The 22,526-nt window shown below is 35.6% G+C and overlaps 2 protein-coding genes across 10 annotated transcripts in view; one reads left to right on the forward strand and one right to left on the reverse strand.

Annotated features, from left to right (window-relative positions):
• The window catches only part of LOC146999028 (inositol polyphosphate-5-phosphatase A-like), a 206,397-nt gene extending 184,565 nt beyond the window's left edge, over positions 1 to 21,832 (reverse strand). Inside the window, exons 1-2 of the mRNA XM_085812256.1 lie at positions 21,779 to 21,832; positions 20,201 to 20,281 (exon numbers count right to left, since the gene is read on the reverse strand). The gene's annotated coding sequence lies outside the window, so the exon portion shown is untranslated. The remainder of the gene's footprint in view (positions 1 to 20,200; positions 20,282 to 21,778) is intronic.
• The window catches only part of LOC146999030 (transcription factor unc-3-like), a 95,546-nt gene that overhangs the window by 27,256 nt on the left and 45,764 nt on the right, over positions 1 to 22,526 (forward strand). The window lies entirely within an intron of this gene.

The following is a 22,526-nucleotide window of genomic DNA, read 5'->3' on the forward strand; positions in this document are numbered from 1 at the left end:
CAACCAGCGGCGGAGCGGCAAAATCGTTGATCACTAGCGAGCCCACCATTGGCAGTGTGGTAAAGTCGCTGAACACTGGTAGTTCGAATCCCGCGAACGGGCTAGCTGCATGGAGTTTTCGTGGTTTTTCCCATGTGTAACATGTGTTTCCCTTGGAAAGTTCTCCACGAAGGCATCCCTCCCCTTAGGCAGATAGCCCTCGAGGCTTTGCCATAATCACACACAATACAATACAATACAATACAATACGTTGATCACTAGTAGTTGGATCTGGGGTTTGAATCCCGGCGAACGGGCTGGTTGCATGGGCGTTTTCGCGATTTTCCGTATGTGTAACGTGTTGTGCGAGCAAGTTTTCCTTAGAAAGCCCTCCGCGAAGGCATACCTTTCCTTAGTCAGATTGTTCTCTAGTGCTTTCCCATAAATAAACCAAACTAAACTTCACTTTAAAAAACTTCTTAAAATTGTAGCTTTTTGATGCTTTTTCACTTTTCACTTTTTCTGACATTTTTATTTATTTTTATTTATTTGTCTTTTTAGAGCTCAAATGATTCTTCCGACAATCTTTTTTTTCAATTTTAATGAATTAGCTATTTTTTCGTACACATTTTCTGTACAATTCCGCCCCGCCCCATTTTAAAGAATATTATAAAAGAATAATTGCACCGAATTCCGCTTAGTGTGATATGTATTCCTTGTATTTCATGTATTGATTTAATTTTTTAATATATTTACAGTAGGTTTCACATTAATGATTAGGAAGAAACATAAAATGACTTGTCATTTAAGACAAAGTAAGTCAAGACAAGTCATTTAAAACAAGTTTGGTCAACACTTGAGTTAGTTCTAAGTAAAGAGCATTTCTATTTGATTTATACGATTTGTAGTTTATTACTCAAAGTACAGAAAACAATCTAGATCCCGGATGGAGCTGTACTGAACTGTTCTGTTTAAGAAATTGTACAATAGAACTTCTGTTTTTCAAATTTAAATAAGTCGAATGGAATGATGAAGTGTATATTCGAAATTGTTATTGCCTTTTCTCATTAGCTTGTAGAGACATTGGGTATATTTTTGGAAGCCGGAGAGATGAAAAATTAGCAACGCTTTCCCCGGAAATCGAACCGCGGACCTCTGGAATACCGGCCCAGCGTGCAGAACCACTATATTACGAAGGCAGGAGAAATACCTTATATACTCCCCCTTTTAAAGGGCGACTGGGATTTTTAGGGGACTCATTCGCCAAATCCTGGGTGTGGAGAATCCTCATCCAAAATCCTTTTAGTTAGGGTGCTACTGTAGAGACATTAGGTATATTTTTGAAGCAGGAGGGATGAAAAATATGCAATCGTGTTCGCTGGGAATCGAACCACGGACCTCTGAAATACCGGCTCAGTGTGCTGACCACTACACCACGAAGGCACGCTAGGAAGGCGGGAGAACAAGGTCGTAGCTAGAATTTCTAGCGCCCGGGAACAAATAAAGAATCTGCGCCCCTTTCTGTGTGACAGAAACGGAAAATATTTCATTAAAAAATTTCGTAGCATGACTTTGGTGCCCCTTGGATGCTGCGCTCGGGGACAGATGTCCCCCCTTGCCCCACCCTAGTTACGCCACTGCGGGAGAAATACCTTATAAGCTGAGCTTTCGATTAATTGAATGTCCCTTTATCTCCCTTCAGCTTCTGCTCGTGGAGGTTCCACTGCATTCCATTGCGCAAAGAGAAAAACCATAAAGAAACATCCACACAACCAGACAATTCTGTTGGAAATCAACCCCGTAACAAAACTACAAGTATTCTGTAATCTTATCCTCTGAGCCACTTTAGATAAATTCAATGAGTGTTACATCGCCATAGGACGATGCATACTCCAAGTATTACCATACTTGTAACATACCCGATAAAAATAGCACTGGATCTGTAGACTGCTGCTCGCCCGCTAGGAAACGATAATGGGTCGCGTGCCAGGAAGCCTTTATCAGACAGCGTCCTCGCTTGTTACATCAAAGACCCTCTAAAATTCGAATCCCCCGATTTGAGAGTCCCGCTTTAGCTCGACTGAACTGTCATCTCTCGTAGCTTTCTGAACCTCGGTGGTTTCCTTTAGCTGGCTGTCACAGAGACTCAATTGATAACTGGAGTCATTACTTATATTGAAATTAAATTATTGATTTAAAAGCAGAAATTAATTGAACTCCAGGGAGAAATTATTACCATTTCAGGCATTCCAAATTTTGTTGTAATTTCACTTTTCTTAAATATTTCATAAATTAGAGTAAAAAAAATTGATACAACAGTGGGAGAAACATTTCGTATGATTTTTTTACCTGTCATTTCGCAAAGCTGTTCGCTGCAGTAACGCTTATGTAATTGCAATTAATATACTCACTTCTAATCAGCAAAATTTACTGTACCGAATCTTCTGATTGTAACACTTTTAGAGCGGCTGCATTTTTAAAAAACCGCTGCGTGTTGACCTATTCACATACGTATACAGAAGAAATTTAGTAAATTTAAAGCGTGTTTGCTTTTCAGAATTTATTAATGACAAGCGTATGAACATATTTATGTTATCAGTTTATATCCTTCATGTCAGTGCTATATAGTATCTTTCATACCATAGCTTGAATATACAAGTAATACGGTTTCACTAGACGACCATCCAGAAGTCAATGCATTTAATTCGGCTAAGTGTACTTTCTAAAGTAAATGAATTAAGAAAAAAAAAAAAAAAAAAAAAAAAAAAAAAAAAAAAAAAAAAAAAAAAAATTGGAGCTAAAAAAAAAATTGAATCAGAGAAAGGCTTGAGCTTTCCTGAAATTTTCTTTGAAATTCTTACATAGTTTGCAGAGATCATTTTATGTTTAAAGTTGTTTTCAATTCGAATTTTCGGATTTTTAAGAGACAGCTTTAGTCTTAATTTTACCTCTTGCCGTTTGAAATATTCTCTCAAAACAGGGAAATATTGTGGGAGGTAGCCCAGATTCAACAGAAGAATTTTTCTTCTGTTAACCTTGTTCAAAAGGAGGAATGGAAAGCTTAAGAAATCAGACTTCACTGAACTGTCAATCTTTCGTGTTATATAAATCTAAACATTAAAGAAACGAAGACTGGGGAGAAATTAGGCGTACCATGCTTTAATACAGCCCAATACCCAGAGGTTTATATAAAAACGATAAGGAATTTTTAAATACCCTTGAAAACATCATATTCGTTGAAATACATATAAAATACAAAACTATTTTGTGGCCTAATAATTGATTTGTTAGCAGTAAAAATAAATCAGTTTACCTTTAAATGTACGGGCCCACCAGCGGCCGAGCGGTAAAGACGCTGAACACTGGTAGTTCGGTCTGAGGTTCGAATCCCGCGAACGGGCTGGCTGCATGGGCGTTTTCGTGGTTTTCCCCATGTGTAACGTGTATACGAGCCAGTTTCCCTTAGAAAGTCCTCCACGAAAGGCATCCCTCCCTTTAGGCAGATAGCCCTCGTGTGCTTTGCCATAATTAAATACACCACACCACCTTTGAATGTACGAAAATAAACTCAATTTTTTTCTGTTAAATGAAACGTTTCAAATATTTAAAAATAACTTCCTTGTTCCTTCCTTGTTTGTAGCGTTAAATGAACACAATATAGATGATTTCCGTAGGCTCATTTTTTCCTTTCTTTAAATTCTCTTTATCCATGAATTCTGTTTTGTAACTTTTAATAGATAGACTATCATATGAATGAATTGAATGGTCGTGCATGGACCCTCTCCACTTCTTTATAGAGCATGCGTGATGTCCTCCCTAGAGCAGTTGGAACTTCGATGAATTGCACATGGATTGTCTCTTGTAATGGATTTTGTTTGAAGATAATAACGAGTCACATTTTCAACATCTCAACGTATAATGTTTCTTTTCAACGAGTTGTTTCTTCCTTTATATTAAGATCCCCACCTTCTTACTCTATTATTAGTTCATATAAACACGTGAAACGAGTATTTTAGCTACTTTTGGCGTCATGTTTCCAACATTTTTCTGATACTTTGTGCGCCCTATAGCTCCTAAACGCTTGTCCCTCTGCCCTAAGATTTCCCAGTTCTTCTACTTGTGACATGAGCTTTCAGAAAAGTATATGGAGTTCCTTGAAACCGGTATCAAAGGTAGGTAGGTCACGGAGGACTGGAACGCCTGGTGTCTAACAGAGGTAAACAGGCATATGTTCCACTTCCTAGTCTAACTACAGCAAAAGCTCCCTGGAGCCGCACGAGGCAGCACCAGGAGATTATTGAGGTTGTCAAAGGGAAGTACATGGCCTTACAAGGGCATTAGTAGGATTATATTACAGATTGAAGAGGCAAGCTGTGGTGTTACAGATAGTAGGAAGTTAAACTGAAAATACTTTACAATAAGACGTACACATAAAAAGACCTAAAAACACATAGGCACACAATACACAAAACACAATGCGTAAAATGCATAAACAGAGAGCACATAAAACAGGTACATACACATAGTCACTTAAGGCACAAAAAGACAAATGGAGTACATGAAGTCACACGAGAGCTGGAGCACAAGGTTAGTGTAGGACTGTTGATTTTTCCGATAATAACCCTATGTGCTATATCTGACTTCGAATCTAAAATTTTCTGAAAAACACAAAAACCTTGTCTAAAACTTAAAGGTTTATTTAACTGGAACTTCAACACTGATGAAAACTTAACATCACAAACAAAAACTTAACATCCTGGGTGGAAAACTTCAAAGTGCTTTAAAGTAACAGCTATGCCGGCACGGTGAAGAACACTTTCCCTTAAAAGACAGAATCCATCTAGCCCTTTCGGCGTATATCTCCATTCCGCTGAATTCAGACATCCGCTCCTACGTGTTTTGGACTTAAACGGCCAGGCTGGAACTGGAATAGGACTGGATCAGGACCGGAACAGGACTGGAACAAGACGGGAACCGGAACAGGACTGGATCCGCAACAAGACGGGAACCGGAACAGGGCGGAAACCGGAATATCTCATCCCCTGGCTTCCGCCCCGGGCAGGTCTATTCTGGCTCGAACTAAAAGGAACTGCGGTGCCACTAAGGAAAGCACCTCCTTTTATTGCCGGCGGTTGCCGTTACTACAGGCGACTTATGCAAATATTTAACATCCTTCCACCTAAGGAAAAAAAAAAAAAAAAAAAAAAAGAAAAAAAAAAAAAGTGAACTTTCACATCAAAGTAAAACAATGCAAAAGAGCCTTAATATGCCAATCTGTCCGGCGGAGTTACAGTTCTACCAGATCGTGTTACAGGCCTGACAGATTTATCATCTATGTTGAGTTTAAGTTCAGACAAAGAATCTTGTTTTTCATTCTGCAGCTTCACGGGTACATCATTTTGCGCTACCTCTAAAGGATACAGAGTTCGAACTGCTCTAAGCAAAATTCCATTTCGGGTCTTTACTCTTGCAAGCCGATCCATTCCATCAGGTCCTGGAAGTAGTTCTATGACACGACCAAGTTGCCAAAAAAGTCTTTTGTCACTACTACCGATCAAAACAATATCATCTAATTTAATAGTAACTTTCCTTTCAGCTCTTTTATGCGAAACCTTGAGAATTCCCAAATATTCTTTACGAAATCTATTTTTAAATGCTTCTCGTACAGTTTGAATATACTGAAATCTTCTTTGTAAATTACTTGATTTAATACCGTATTTTATATCCCGCAAACTACTAGTTCTAATTTCTTTTAAAAAGTCGGCAGGAGTTAAAGCTTTAAATTCAGGATCGGAAGGAATTACTGTCAACGGTCGGTCATTAAGAATCGCTTCACAGTCACACAGTATCGTGTACATTTCTTCATAATTTAAACAAGCATGTTTAAGAACTTTTTTAAGGACTTGCTTCATCATTCCGATCAGACGTTCCCACCAACCACCCCACCATGGAGCACTTGGGGGAATAAATTTCCATGTTATCCGCTCATTGGCTGCCTGCCGATTAATTTGTTCAAAATCTATTAATTTAAATGCATTTGAAGCTCCTACAAAATTAGTTCCATTATCACTGTACACAGTTGTGGGTTTACCTCTTCGTGACACGAACCGATGAAAAGCCTGAAGAAACACTTCTGTAGATAGAGAAGTCAGCAACTCCAAATGGACCGCTCTATAAACGGCGCATGTAAAAACACAAATCCATGCCTTTTCTTTGTTTCTCAACAATAAAGGACCACAAAGGTCTATACCCGTTACTTGAAATACTGCTGAATCATTTACTCGCTCTATTGGCGGTGGGGCTGATATGTGGTCAACAGGTGCAGCAGAATATCTCTTGCAAGTAATGCATTTACTCAAAACAGAACGCACCGTTCTTCTGCCAGATAACAACCAAAACCTTTCCCTTAAGGTATTCAGTATATATTGTACACCTGCATGTCCTTTCTTTTTATGTTCTTCCATAATTAAATTCCTAACTAATGGATGTTCTCCTGGTAATATTATAGGTGTTCTAAACTCTAACGTGTCATCTCTTCGAAACGCACCAGTTTTAATTCTTAGAATTCCCGCATCGTAAAATGGACTAAGAGTTCGTAAGCATGCGTCTTCTATATCCTGAAACGATTCCGATTGAATCAAGCGAATAACAACCTTTTCTGCAAAATCAATTTCATCAACAGTGAGTTCACCTTTCCTTTTTTTCTTATTTCTGCAATTAAAGAAAAATCGTTGAATCCAACCAACAACTCTAACTGTTTTTCGATAGCTAGAAAATCGCTCACTCAAACTAAACCTTTCAGTAGACACTAGAGATGAAACCACTGCCTTTTTTTTCTCGCTGGCTATTTCCGCTTCATCAGTTATAAATTCGGCACTCGGCCAATTTTCTTGCGATTTTAAAAGCCAGCTCGGACCCTCCCACCATTTTGACCGGGAGAGTTGGCGAACTGAACACCCTCTACTTGGAAGATCTGCAGGGTTAAGGTGACGAGGTATATGCCTCCAATCCTCCACACGTGTCAAAAGCCTTATTTCCTGTACTCTATTTTCTACAAATGTCCCCCATTGTTCTTCCCTTTTTATCCATGCAAGGACAGTAGTTGAATCTGTCCAGAAAAATATACTTCTGGCCTCAAAGTCTTTTAGAGCGTCTGCAGCAAGACGAGATGCAATAGTTGCTGCTAACAATTCTAATCTTACAATGGTAGTTTCCTTTTTACCACAAGGGGAAACTCTAGACCTAGGCTGAAGCAACTGTACTTTAACTGATTCAGGTTCTTCTACACGAATAAAAACTACTGCCGCATACGCTGCTTGACTGGCGTCACAAAAAACATGGATTGAACACTGTTTTGGCTGATATCGTATCCACCTTGGAATTTTAATGTTTTTCAAAAGAAAAATGTCCTTTACCCATTTCAAAAATTTACTTTTAATTTCGGTGTTAACTTCTTCGTCCCATTTTACTTTTGTTTCCCATGTACGCTGTAATAACATCTTAGGTAATATAAGGACTGGACATGTTATACCGATGGGATCAAATACTTTATGGGCTATTGCCAAAATACTTCTTTTCGTAACTTTCTCGAAACAAAGATTTTGTAAATTAGCAACATTTATTTGAAGAGTATCGCCTTGTCTTTCCCATAACAAACCTAATACATTCGCAATAGATTCTGTTTCTAAACTACAGTCGGTATATTCCCAACCCCGCAATTCAAATTTTCGTTCTGCCATAACATCTGAAGATACTTTCATGAAGCGCTGTAATTCATCTTCACTTCCAACACTTGTTACACAGTTATCAACATAGAAACTATTCATTAATTTAACAATAATGTTGGAAGAATATTTTTCATCTGCATCATTTTTCTCCAAAATTGAATTTAAGTGATATTGAATAACAGCTCCAAGTAAAAGTGGACTACTAGTTACACCAAATACGACTCGACAATGACGAAAATGCTTCAAGCCATCTTCACCCTTTATCCAAAGAAATCGGAGGAAGTTTCTGTCACTAGAATTCAGGCCAATTTGTAGAAAGGCTTTACGAATATCAGAAATCACCCCTATTTTTTCTTGGCGAAATCTATTTAAGATTGTAGGAATAAATGAAATAAGGTTTAATCCCTTTTCAAGACAATCGTTGAGACTCGGAGAACCCTTTACTTTAGACGAAGCGTCAAATACTGGCCGTAACTTCGTAGTACTATGTTCCTTAACAACATGTCTATGTGGCAAATAATGATGGGGTAAATCTAATTCATTTACGGGTACTTCCTCTATTATGCCCTCTTTGAGCCATTCTTGGAATATATTTTCATACTCTTGGCGAAGATTATCTATTTCAAGTTGCCTAATCGTACCGTGCAACCTTTTAAGCGATAACTCAAAATTATCCGACAGGGGAGGGTGCCCTTCCAACCAAGGCAAAGACACTACAGAGCGGTCATCTTCTATTTTTACAGTATCAAGAAAATGTTGCCTGGTAGCCTCATACAATTCCAATTTAGTCTTTTGTTCGGATGGGTCCGTAATACCAAGCGAGTCGAGGGCCCATAAATCAGAAATACAAGCCTCTTTATTCAACATTGATGTAACTAAGAATGTTGAACCTTCACTATTCAACTCCCCGGTTTTTCCCATAACCGTCCATCCTAACTTTGTTTCAATAGCTACAAGACCGTTTGAAATTTGTTTACGATTCCCCGTTAATAATCGTCCTGCAACATCGGCTCCTATTAAAATTTCTATGGGTCCTTCTAAACGATCTGTTAAACTTATTCCACAGTCAGCAAGCTCTTTAAGCCATATTCCTTGTCCAATAGAAGGTATACTATTACAAATAACAGGCTGACTTAACGCATCAAAATTACAACTGTACGAGCCAGACATATTAGATAAATGAATTTTGTAAACTTTATGTTCACACAAACTGGTCGTTGTACCGCCAAATAATGCGTGGCTAAGGTATTCCTTTACCGTATACCTGTAACCCATATCTTGAGCTGCGCTTTGTAGAATATATGACCTTTGAGAACCAGTATCAATTATAGCTCGAGCCGAACGAGATTTTTTTTTATCTCCTTTAATTATTACTCTTATTGTTTGCAGCAAAACCTTAGGAGACCTTGAAGAAATGTTGGCGAGTGTTTCAGCCTGATTTGGAGGCTGTTCCGTTGCCTTGTCTCACTCATTTGTGAATGGCCCTTACATAGAAAAATATGATGCCTTTTGCCGCATGTAAAACAAACTGTTTTTAATCTACACCTCCTGACAGAATGTCCAGATTTCAGACACAGATAACAAGAGCGTGTCCTTTGGACCAAAACTTCTCTTTCTGACAACGATAAGTTACGCGCCTGAAAACATTCCGCAGAACCATGATTTATACTGGAACAAAATATGCAGCCTTTTCTAGCTTCATTAGAAGAAGTAAACAGTTCAGCTGCCGTAGGTTTTAAGCGAGGTTCTCTTATCTTTAAACCCGAATTCCCTTTCTTATTACCGTGAGCCAATCGATCGAAAACATTGAAAGATTTAGCTGCTAAAGAAATTCTTTCCTCACTTTCAACTTCACCGCGCAAGAAACATAAAAGGCGCTCAAGGTCAGATTCCCTTTCTCTTAACTCGGCGTTTTCGCCGGTTAAACTTTCTGATCCTTTACGCGAAAACCTAAGTCTCTCCCAGCAATATTTGCCTCTATTTATTCCCAATATCTCCAAGGCTCTTAGATTAGATTCGAGTTCATCATATAGTTCCCGCAAAGAATGTGTACCTTGTTTTTGAATAACAAGGGTTAGCAAATCACGAATATAAATCTCCGTTAGTAATTCTTTGTTACCAAAACGCGTCTGCAATGCTTCGATTGCGCTCTTGTAACTATCGCCAGTTGGCGGAAAGCTTTTAACTATTTCCTCTGCAGGAGAATTCTCCATAGCCTGTGCTAAATAAGCGAATTTATCATTATTATCTAATGTAGGATCTTTATCAATCTTTTGGAATTGCCCCCAAAATCCTAGCCATTTCTTCACGTTGCCGTCAAAGATAGGCAATTTAATCTTCGGATAATGTAACATTTTATTCTGAACAAAGGACGGATCAATTAAAGTTACATTCGGGGTTCCAAAAGTGAGATCTTTTACTTTACTTTCCAGAAGTCTCCACCTATCAAAATATAATTCAGATTCATCTATTTCCTTAATAAGTAAAGTCTCGTCTGTAATTTCTTTAAACATTAATTCTCGTATTTTCATTTCAGTATCAAACAAAATTTTAGCTTTCTCGGAAATAACTTTTATTTTAATTAATTTTTCTTCCTGATTATATTTAGTTTCTTCATTGTCAAATTCATTACAAGCTTTACTGAATAGTCTTCTATATTGAGTTCTTGCTAATTTTAAAGCTTCCATAATTCAAAAATAAAAAAGTCGCTTACCTTGCAGATAATATCCTGTCGCTTGATGCCAAATGTTGATTTTTCCGATAATAACCCTATGTGCTATATCTGACTTCGAATCTAAAATTTTCTGAAAAACACAAAAACCTTGTCTAAAACTTACTTATAAGGTTTATTTAACTGGAACTTCAACACTGATGAAAACTTAACATCACAAACAAAAACTTAACATCCTGGGTGGAAAACTTCAAAGTGCTTTAAAGTAACAGCTATGCCGGCACGGTGAAGAACACTTTCCCTTAAAAGACAGAATCCATCTAGCCCTTTCGGCGTATATCTCCATTCCGCTGAATTCAGACATCCGCTTCTACGTGTTTTGGACTTAAACGGCCAGGCTGGAACTGGAATAGGACTGGATCAGGACCGGAACAGGACTGGAACAAGACGGGAACCGGAACAGGGCGGAAACCGGAATCTCTCATCCCCTGGCTTCCGCCCCGGGCAGGTCTATTCTGGCTCGAACTAAAAGGAACTGCGGTGCCACTAAGGAAAGCACCTCCTTTTATTGCCGGCGGTTGCCGTTACTACAGGCGACTTATGCAAATATTTAACAGGACAGTTCTGTTGTACATAAATACAGGTACATCTTGAATGATGAATGATGAGTTCGTGAATACTCATGTGTGCAGAAGAGTGCAGTTAGATTGCTAAGGCGTTGATTATTGTAGCGTCGCTAAGAACATAGATAAAAAACACTAATAAAAAAGCACGACGATGTTGTAGCACTAATTATTGGGCAGTGCCCCAGCAATTAGTGCACCGTGAGGCACACAAGCGTTCACTAACACTGCATAAGAAGATGCTTGTTCACATGCTGTTGAAAGGATTACATATATATCATTAAGGAGGCATAATACATCTCATTAAGGAGAAGTCATGTATTTGCGAATTGTTAGTATTGCCATTTTAGATTGGTGGGAACGGGAGCTTAAACACACAGTTGTGGTGAAGCACAGATATTGCAAAATCCATTGGACTAGTGCTTCGAATCTCCTCCCCGTTTTAAAGGCCCACCAGCGGCCGAGCGGTAATGTCGCTGCACACTTGGAGTTCGGTCCGAGGTCCGAATCCCGCGAACGAGCTGGCTGCATGGGCGTATTCGTGGTTTTTCAAATATGTAACGAGCCAGTATCTCTTAGAAAGTGCTCCATTATGGCATCTCTCCCCTTAGCAATATAGCCAATGAGGCTTTGCCGTTATCACATAAAACAAACCAAATCTCCCCGTTTTAGGAAGAATCGTGCAGCCGAAGAAAAGTAAAATCAGCGAAAATTACTGGTTAGATCTGGGAACAAACCCCGTGGAACAGGTGGCTTTTTTTTCCGGTTTTCTCCACGTTTTACATTAGCACGAGCCATGTTCCTTAGAAAGCCTTCCTCAAAAGCATACTTCCTTTATGTTAAGGGGTGTTGGAACCCAAAAATCTTCAAAAAACGGTGACTGCGGATTTTTGTATTTTCAAATTCTCTACACTTTTATTTTTCTAAAAATACCATTCTTTAATCTCTATGAAAATTATAACTGTAGAAAATCGAGTTTTAATTTGTCATCGAATGCTTTGATAAACGAGGATTTTTACATAAAAACGCGTTTTTCTCCAAACGTGATTTTTTTTATACTCGATTTACCTTTTCTCAGGAACTACTGCTCAAAGGTATCTAAAATTTTTATGGCTTATTCCTAATGTTTAATAAAATGAGCTTTTTGTGATAAACTAAGAAAAAAAAATTTAAAAATGTTTTGTGTGAGAAAAGTGCTAAATTTTACTATGCCTAACAAAATATTTTGTAAATTACTCTAAAATTCAAAATGTTTCAAAAGCTCATTTCAGTATAATAAGATTAGTATACTTTAATTACTCCAAAAATTTCAAGCCTGTATCTACAGCAGGTTTTGAGAAAAGGTACATTGAAAATGGCCAATTATTTAATATTGTCGGTATAAGGGTTGCTGATACCCTTTAATGAAATTGGCGTGCTCTAACATAAACGAAATAATTCGTGAACTGTGAAAATACTGCTTCAGTTTATAGGGGCGAAACCGCTTATGCCGGGTTTCGAGTCCCGGGCTGAAATGCGAATCTTCAGCGACTTTACCTCTCTGCCGCTAACATCATGAGTACTGTGATTTCTGGGACAATATAACTTTTATTACTACTCTAGAAAGTATATTTTATCTTCTTCAGACTCCATTCTGCTCTAATTCCATTTGAATTACTTTTTGCCCTCTTTCCTTGGTCTTCACATCATTCATATTTAAAAATATACGCTTTGCAAAACTCGTTTTTTTTTTATATACTAGCAGCTTCGCAGCCAGCCTTCGTCTGGCTTTTAAATGTACCGGAAAAATGTCTGAAGGAAACACCAAACATTAAATTTAAAAATTGCGTAAAATTTTACTCTGCAGGACAACTTCATTAAAAAAAGTTATTACGTATAACAAAATTACAATGAAATAAGCAATATCCCTTAATACAAATATTAATTATCCCAATAAATAAATTAACCAACTTCCCTCAAATGGTATAAAGGAGGTTAAGAACTTTGTTTCTTAAGAAAATCACTCAAAACTTTTTAATATCTTAAAAACAGTGAAATGAGCAGTAAATAACATAAAAGAATGCAAAAAATTCTGAAAAGCAAAGTATAATTAATGATATTTTATCTTACATTTTCAAGAGAAAAAAATTACTATCAAATAAGCTATATCCCTTAATACAAATTTTAATTATCCTAATAAAAAAATTAAGCAACTTTCCGTTGAAGAAAAAAAATCACGCAAAACTTCTCAATATCTTACAAACAATGAAATAAGCAAAAAATAACATGAAAGCAACTCAAAAAACATAAAATTCCGCGCAGTACAGAACAACTTTATCAAAAAAAAAAAAAAAAAAAAAAAAAAATCAATAAAAATGTATTATATAACAGGATGAAAGTTTAACGTGTCCAAAAATCAAAGAAAACTGTACATTTTTCAAAATAAACATTTTTTTAAAAAATCCCGTTGAAAAGGTGTTAAGCTCCCTTTGTTAAATAAATTCAAATTTAATCGATTTATTGAAACACGAAATTTATTTTAAAATCGTAAAATAACTAAATGCCTATGTTTTATGACGATGTCAAAATGGAGTGTGTAGAGTAAAATCTTGGGTTCCTATAGCCCATTATGTCTCAAAATGACGTGATTTCGTCACAAAACATAAAATAAAAAAATTCTAATTCGAATTTCTAAAAAATCGCTTCGAGGTGTACTGGCTCTTGTCTAGATGCACCTATGTACCAAATTTCGTAGCGTGGGTCTGTTAGCTTACGCGCAGCGCAAACGAAAGACACACACACCACTTTCTTTTATAATATGTAGAGATTTACGCATCATATTTTATATAAAGAAAGTTTTTTTTATGGGCAGCATGTGTACAGATACACACTGCATTTAATTTTTTCTTCCAAGGAGGAAAAAAAAAAAAAAAAAAAGCGTCGTTGTTCTTTTCTGCTGACTGGGAATCTTTCGATGTTTTACTCGCATTTCATTCACATTTCGTCGCGCTTCTGCTAGACATTTCTTCTGCTTCTAGCAGCTTGTTTCTTGCTGCTTATTTTTATGCAGTGTTTATGTCCGCAGCCTGAAGATAAGCCAAAAAAAAAAAAAAAAAAAAAAAAAAAAAAAACGAAACATTGTCTATTATTTCAAGCTCCAATTCCAAAATATTTTAATTATTAAATAAGTCCACTTTGCTTTGTATAATTTATGCAAATTGCAAATATAAATATCTAGCTATTGTATAGTATATAGTTTCAAACTGGTGGCCTGCGGGTCGCATGCTGCCCCTGAAGGAAATTTATGTGGCCCGTACATTTCAGTCACGTATTTGTTTCAATACTCTCCTTAAAGATTTCGATAAAACATTAATTTATTGGGCAGTGGATATGTTTTGAGAAAAGAGAAAAGCACGAGAAAGCATTTCAGCAAAACCCGAGGTGGGCACTCGGCCAGAAGTGTGATGGTAGCTCTCTTGTCTAAACGTTCTTCCTTTTTAGTACTTTTATTTTTAAATTATACATATCTTATTTCTCCTACACACTTAATGCCCCCTTGCGGCGGTAAAGTCGCTGAAAGCTGGCAGTTCGATCGAGTACCACCATGCCACACAGACACTATACATTTATAAACATCCACGCCTTATCCGGGAATCGAAACTGTATTCTTCGGCGTGACAGTCAGTCACTAACCGCTATCCCGGTTGGGCGGATCCTGTAATATAATGACTTAATGCCCATCCATGAACTGTTTCTGTCTATGGCGTATTTCGATGTAGTGATTTTGCGGTTCAGCAAATCAAAGATTTGGTCATCGAACTTTTGGGAAAAATTGAAGATTTGGAGCATCGAAAACATTTGGATCACTAGTTCTTGCTCTCTGACCTGTAGATTATATAAAACTTCTATAAAACGTTTAAGATTTATATGATTTTAGTCTCAATTATTATTATGGTTAATCTTAGGATTCTGACGTTACCAAAAGTTATTTATTTACGTTATTAAAATATTCATCTAAAAAGAAGTCCAGATTTAAACATTCAAAGGAGAGAAACCTAAGATATTTTGAACCAGCCAATAAGAGTAAAATACGTCGAGTAAATCATTCCTCTCTCCTCTCAGTAACATTCACAATATCACCACAGTGGCGACATCACTTGGCAATTGATAGAACTATTTTAAAATATTCTAAGTAAAAAAAGGTAATAGATAATTTTGCATTTTTTTATTTTAAAGCATAAAGCTCAAAAACTATATTTTTACTTTTTCTTTAAAAAATGTAAGTTGAACAACAGGGAATACTAAAATAATAAATATGGAAGATATAAGTATGGAATATGTTTGAAGTATTAGTTACAAGATTTAAATGTAGATGACACCACTACACATTCCGTGGTCAAAAAGGAAAATCCCTGAAACTGCGTTATCATGAAGCTAAAAATGTAATTTCGATTTTAAATTTTTGTTTTATACCATTCAGAAATGTCCTAAACAAGCGTCAATGATTTGTTAATTTAATTAATTTTAAGGTTAAACTGCATTAAATTATCAATACCTGCAGTAAAAACGTTTAGTTCTTTTTTTGAACTTGTTTCGGAATTAGAAAAGAAAAAGCTTTATGATTCGAAATAATGGCTACTATTTTTTACTTCTTCCATATTTTTTATTAACTGAAGGAAATACTTCAGCGATAAAACTAATTTATCAGCTCCGCAAGAAAGTTTACCTGCTCCCAGTAAAAAGATAAACGCTCTCGTAGGACTTCATTTTTCGGAAATGTTATGCCAGTTATGATCATACGATGACGAGAAAGTTTATAACGGATCATGCTGGTCACTAGAATATGGAATTGGATGCTGCCTAAACTTGTGCTGCAGGCTTTCAGCAGGCTTGGTTTCGAAGTATAAATAAGATTTTCACAGTGGCGTAGCAAGCATAACTGGCACCCGGGGCAAAATACCTTTTTGGCGCCCCCCCCCCCACAAAAAAAACACTGATAGAAATATAATTTGTAGAATATATTCGTAATAAAAATAATGCAAATAATAATAAAATGCTGAATCTGCCATAAAATACTCTAAAATATATTAAGAATAGTCACTACCTAACCACACTAGCATTGGATTCTGAAATGTATCTGTATCGGCGGAAAAATCAGACTTACGATGATGTAGAATTAGTTAAAAAAGTATTATTTATTTTACATATTTTTATAATTGTTTTTAAAAAAGTACAGTTTTTAAACAATTAAAATTTTATATTATAGATAAGTAGATATATTTTTAATAATAATACAATGTTATAATACATTAATATAATTAATTACTATGTATACATTTTTCTTGCCTTGGATGAAGCAAATTTATCAATTACTTCATCAAAGTCGATCCTTTCAAATTCTTCTCTTTCCACATTCAAAAATGCCAGATGACTTAGGGGATCTTGTCCCATCGTTGATTGTAAATATGTCAAAATTAATTTTAATTTGCTGAACGAACGTTCATAGCTAGCATTTGATAATGAAATAGTTAGGAATATTTGAAGTGCAACTCTTAGGTTTAGAAAAACATTTTCTCTATAGATCTGTAATGGAGTTTTAGAACATTTTGCAGTCACATTCACTGCTCAAAACAATTAGGGAATATTGTGGTTCGGTATGAAATAACCATAAAATCAACAATCTATTTCAGAAAAGGAAGTAGAAGAGATTATAAAGGAAAATTATAATGTTTACAAAATTGGGAATATGTAAATTTAGTGTGTGACGTCGAAAACTATGCGTTTTAGATAAGGAGTAAGGAGCGGCCTGCAGCATTCCTTTTGTTGTAGCAGATTAAAAACAATTGACACGCGTTGAATGCTTTGTAGCAATGAATATTTGATGTCTCAGTAAGATGACTTAGTTGAATCGGTAACCAGGAAGGCCATCAGTCGTTTAAAGGACAGTGAAACGCAATCCTTTGTAGCGGAAGCGTTAGGAGTTTCCAAAAATGTAATTTTCAGACCATGGAATCGGTTTCTGGAAAATGGATATGTTTGAGAAATTCGGGACAAGGTCGTGTTATCGTTTTAAAATAAAAACCGGGAGCTTTACCTGCATTTCCTTTAAAAATATAAAAATATATCTCTATTTTAGAGAAATAAAGTGGTCAGAAGGAATGTTTTGTATACGGAGATATTTGGTTGATGTACTGCAAACATTTTATCAGGCAATACAAGGAAATAAATAATTAATTGTATTACAGTGATTATTAATTTTAAATACATTTTCCAGAAATCTATCAAAATAAAAATTGAAATTTTCCGAAAAATCTTGTTTGGAGACCATTTGGCGCCCCCTTGCGAGCGGCGCCCGGGGCATCATACATTCCCTTGCACCGCCCCCTCGCTACGCCACTGGATTTTCACCGTCGATTTATTGTTGATTTTTCATACAGGTTGAGCACATCTATGTTGTTGTTATTATTGCTGTTATTCTGACTTATCTCACTTCTCTGGCAGTAATATCAGAACAAGCTGACAAAATTCATCGTGGCAAAGAGCGCAAGTCATAGTGTCACTTGTATTGTGTTAAAGGCTATTCCTTTGGCAATAGCCTTTAACACAATACAAGTGACACTATGACTTTGCTCAGTTCTGCCTCCGATTGGGCAGGAACGGGTCTGAGAGCCTTCTACCAGCAACCTCTCTAAAAGACATATTTAAAGTGTCCCATGTCACACAGACACTATACATTTACAAACATCCATGCCTTCGAAACAGCAGTCAGCGTCGCAAATCACAATTCCGGTTGGGCAATGCACGTGTATAAAAAGTAATCTATGCCACTGTATGATGAAACAATTTTAGATTATTTGATGTCTTCTTTAACAAATTGTATCGGTTGCGTTAGATGGAAAAAGTTTTATTACGAATCTACAAAATTGCTTCATAATTTTGCAATACTATGTTCGTAATTTTGCGAGAGTTTTATTTTCCTGTTTTATCTGTCGTAAAACGAGAGAAAGAGCTTTTTAACCTCCTTGAAAAGCAGATTAAGCTCACTTAAAGCCTTTTCAAATTCTTTTCTGGCGATTAAACGCAAATTATTTCCACTTTAATCGTAGCACTTTTGGTAAGAGATGCTTTCAGCTATAAGTACATTGACGAGCCAAAACATTATGACCATCCCCACGTTTTTCAATGAACTTCTCTGGATGACGCAGGTGCTTGAATTTGAATGGTATATCTCGCTTACTTGCGAGTAATGGGCTCTAAGCGAATTTGACAGAGGGCATATTGTGATTGTCGAAGATTCGGAACGAGTATCTCCGAATCTGCACGACTTGGTAGGTTGTTTACGATGAGCCATTGTTAGTGCGTATGCATAGTTGATAAATGAAGGCGAAACCAGCAGTAGACGTCAATGTGTTGGATAAAAAAAAAGGTCTTCTAAGACTTTCTCGCTTTCGACGCCAGGCAGTGGCTCAGCTTACACTTTAATACCACATAATTTCAAGTACATGTGTGTCGGAAGACACAGTTCAGCGGATATTACTGGACGGCGCAACAGACGTCCCACTCGTCTGTTGATTAAGCGTCATTGCCAACTACGCTTACAATAGGACCGGGAATAACAAGATTAGACAATGGATAAGTGGAAGACAGCTGCCTGTCACGATTTCTCATTTATCATGTCGATGCTCTAGTCAGGATATGCCGTCTTCCAGGCGTGCATTCGCTGCCCCCTTCCCTGTACAGCAGGTCATACACAGGCGGGTGGTAGTAGCGAGTATTATGCTTTGGGGGACGTTCTTAGGGACGGCTCTGAGACCCTTAATTGATAGAACAGACCATGAAAAATGAGGGCTCTCTGAACATAATTGCTGATCAGTTGCAGCCTTACCTGTTTGGAGCTTATGTGCGATTAAATTGAATATATTTGCTTTAATTAGGGTTGTAAGTACTGTTTTACTTCTCTTTTAGTATTTTGCTAAGTGATTTTATGATATTTATTGTCCTCATCAACTTTTTAAGGCAGATTGCATGACTGAATTCGCCGGCAGTGCTTTACTTCGCTAATGCATTCTCATTAGAATGGATGAATTTAAGCCTTGACTTTACCTTTTCTATATTTTCGGCTTCGGGTAAGCGCTGTGATTGCATCCTAATTGACTTAATTACCGAAAATGGCCTTGGACATAAAACTGTACTATCTGATAAAAATCCTATGTAATATGCCAGTATTGAAAGAAACAATCAATCTGATAAGAAAAAGCTGCGACTTGTTTCTAAAATGAGGCGTAAAAGGTTACCAGCGAGAATATTCCGTTTGGAATCGGTTGTACCATTATTGGCGACTTTATCGCTTGCGCCGGCATAACGGAAAAGTACCGAAAAGGTTTATAAGACTTGTTTGATACAACAATAGCTTTTGCTAATGTAAACAATTATATTATTTTGAACATTACTTCATCAGATCCTCTCACTCATTTTAATATCACTAGGAGAAGATATAATAACTAATTGAAATGAAAAGGCAATAATCTTGAAAAGTAATAAGTAAATGTCATTAGTTTAACTTTCTAACTATTGAGTTTGATGTATATGAATTTATCTATGAATCATTTCAGAATTATCATGTTTAAATTAGTATATATTTCGACAATTTTGAAAGTATGCCTGACAAGTTTTCTTAGAAGGGGAAATAAATAAATAAAAATAACCCGTCGAATTAGGTTTTCTCCCGCAATAGAAGGGAGGGGAAGCTGTTTTTTAATTGTGCATTCTATTATCTGTTAATAAAATAAGTTAATTTTTTAAATATGATAGGCGCTGCCACAAATATAAGGCAATATTGCTTAATTTTCATATTATAAAATAAAAATGCATCAAACATTTAGGTTTTATGGCTTACATATAAAAAAGTCGTTTTGTTTCAGTTGAAATAAAAATGTTTAGACATGTACGAATTTTACTATTTAATTAAGTCTGAAAAAAACATGCCTTACATTTTTTAAAAATAAATACTGTTTTTTTAATTTTCTTATTTGCATTAAAAGAAATAAACATTTGATGTACATATTATATATTGGCATATACGTATATTTGTCAGTAAATACATATTTAGCATAAAATAAATACATGTATATAGCATATAAAGTCAACTGAATATCTGGAATTTTCAAAAATCCGGACTAGGTATAGTTTTTAATTTAAAACAGAGTAGAAAATAAAATTACCTTTTAGGACATTAACAGCATCTTCGGGAACTTCTTGCAGTTATAAAAATCTGATAATTTTGAACTATCATGTAATGCCTCCTGAAAAAAAAAGTATTTTATTGTGCTACAATTTAAAAGAAAGACAAGGGGCAGATAAATTTGACAATTTGCTGTGGCACAAGTATTAGGAATATGGAACCTATGCAGAATGGACAAGGTTTTTTTTTTTAGTCCAAAGGGACAATTCTCCCAGAAGGACTGTTAATTTCGTTTTGGCATTTTGCATATATTTTGCATTTTGCATATTCCCGATATGTTTCATTTCAAATTGCTGCCACCAAACATTATATTTAAAGAAATTAAATAATGAAGAATCTGCATGAATGTATGTATGTTTCTCGTATTGCAATAAAACAACGGTACCTAGAGCCAACAAAATTTGAATAAGGTAATCTTCCATAGAATATGGGCATGTGGAAGCCCTAATTGGAATTTGAAATTGGTTTTATTATTTGCTTTATTATTTAATATTTTCTAATACTTCAACGAATTTTTGATTAACAAAGTAAACGATTTCAAAGCGAGCAATGGCAAGACTGTACGAGTAAAAAAAAAAAAAAAAAAAAAAAAAAATCTCCAGCTCGCGAGAGTATTGGAAATTCTAAAGATATGTTCATTTTAAAATTATTTTGCGATATTGCTGTTGAATGTTTTTATGGTTTAACTGCGAAGAACATGATATTTTATAAATAAAGGTAACACACAAAATGTTAAAAAAACGCCCCTTTGGACGTAATTTAAAATCTGAAGCTTTCAGTCTTTTTTAAAGAATGCAAGATTTTTTTAAAATCGTAAACGGAAAGCCGTCTTAGCAGCTTTATTGGCCTCCCGGACTTCTGAATGTTCAAGAGGCCTTAGCTACACCTACACTCTCGAGAATAACAACATATTTGCAAAAATATAAGTTTTAGAATGTTGATATGACCCAGGTAGTGCTAGTATTTATATTTTGGAAAAATTCAGCTTTGCAACAGTAAGTGAATTTTATTGTCACAAACTATAAGCAGAATTTATAAAAAATGAAAGTTAAAAATCTATTAAAAACTACTAGAAGCTGAAAACGATATGACTTTAATAGGAAATTCAGTAAAGTATACGGTTTTTATTTCTTCCAATACTACCAAATAATTTACACACTTGTGTTATTAAAAAAAATCAAAACTTTAGTATGCATTTTTTTTTTTCCACCGCTGTTCTTCCTATTTAAAATAGGAATGCATGCAAAACTAAATTTAAATAATTAAATTCGATAGCTTTGTGTAAATTGTTCAAAAATAAAAATAATGTTAAGAATTATTTACAAAAAGTACCATCCATACGTACAGCTTTCATTGTGTTAGCATTACGTAATAAATAAAACTACGTTACAGCATTACACTCTTAAAGCAAATTTACAGACACCTAAAAAAAAAGAGCAAACTAAAACTACTTTTTATTACATACTTAAATTTTGACACATAAACTAACTATAATTTATAATAATTAAGATATTTATATTAAGAAATAATTGTATATATATTTTAAAAGCGAACTTACTTTTGGCAAAGGAGCTGTATCCATTGTTACGACTGTCCTCGCTTGAAATGGCGCTTAGCCAAAGAACGTTCTTTGGCTTAGCAAACTTGTTTGGTCAGTCTGGGTGGACAATGACAAGACAGGAGGTCGTCCTGCTCCTTCAATTCACTCCCTTCCCCAAGGTTATTATTGCAAGTGGGAAACATGTTCTGCTACCAAGACAGTAAATTTGCGTTGTTTGACACGAAACGGAGCGAAAACTGCTGTCACCATGGAGGTAGGAAGTAAGATGGAGTCGCCCTAAACAAGTTTCTCCGTACCCTGCTCTGAAGCACCGGCGATCCCTACGTGGTGACCAAAACATTGGGTCATTTACCATTGAGTTCTATGGGATTTGACGCGTTCGGGTGTAAATATTTTGTAATTACGTCGCAAATATACATATAAATGTATATATTTTCTTTTTCTACAACACTTCAGAGTCCTAAGTATGTGAAAACAACATATTTTTAAACAACATTTCATTCTGAACGGAATTAAATGCTATACTTTTCACAGGACAGTTTTCTCAGAATGGTTTAATTTGAATGAAATATTTTCACAAGTTTTCGTTAATTACATTAAAAAAAATTAAGGTAATTCGATTTTAAACGGTTAAGGTACAAAAATTAAGATCAAAGTTTATTGTATTATTAATATTAAAATTATGCATTATTTATAGAGCTTCTTCTTAAAATACTTTCTTAAATATGACATTATTTTTTGGCTT

The sequence above is a fragment of the Stegodyphus dumicola genome, chromosome 2 (assembly GCF_044657685.1).
Source record: "Stegodyphus dumicola isolate Sdum_Otavi_A_Nest chromosome 2, ASM4465768v1".
NCBI lineage: Eukaryota > Metazoa > Arthropoda > Arachnida > Araneae > Eresidae > Stegodyphus > Stegodyphus dumicola.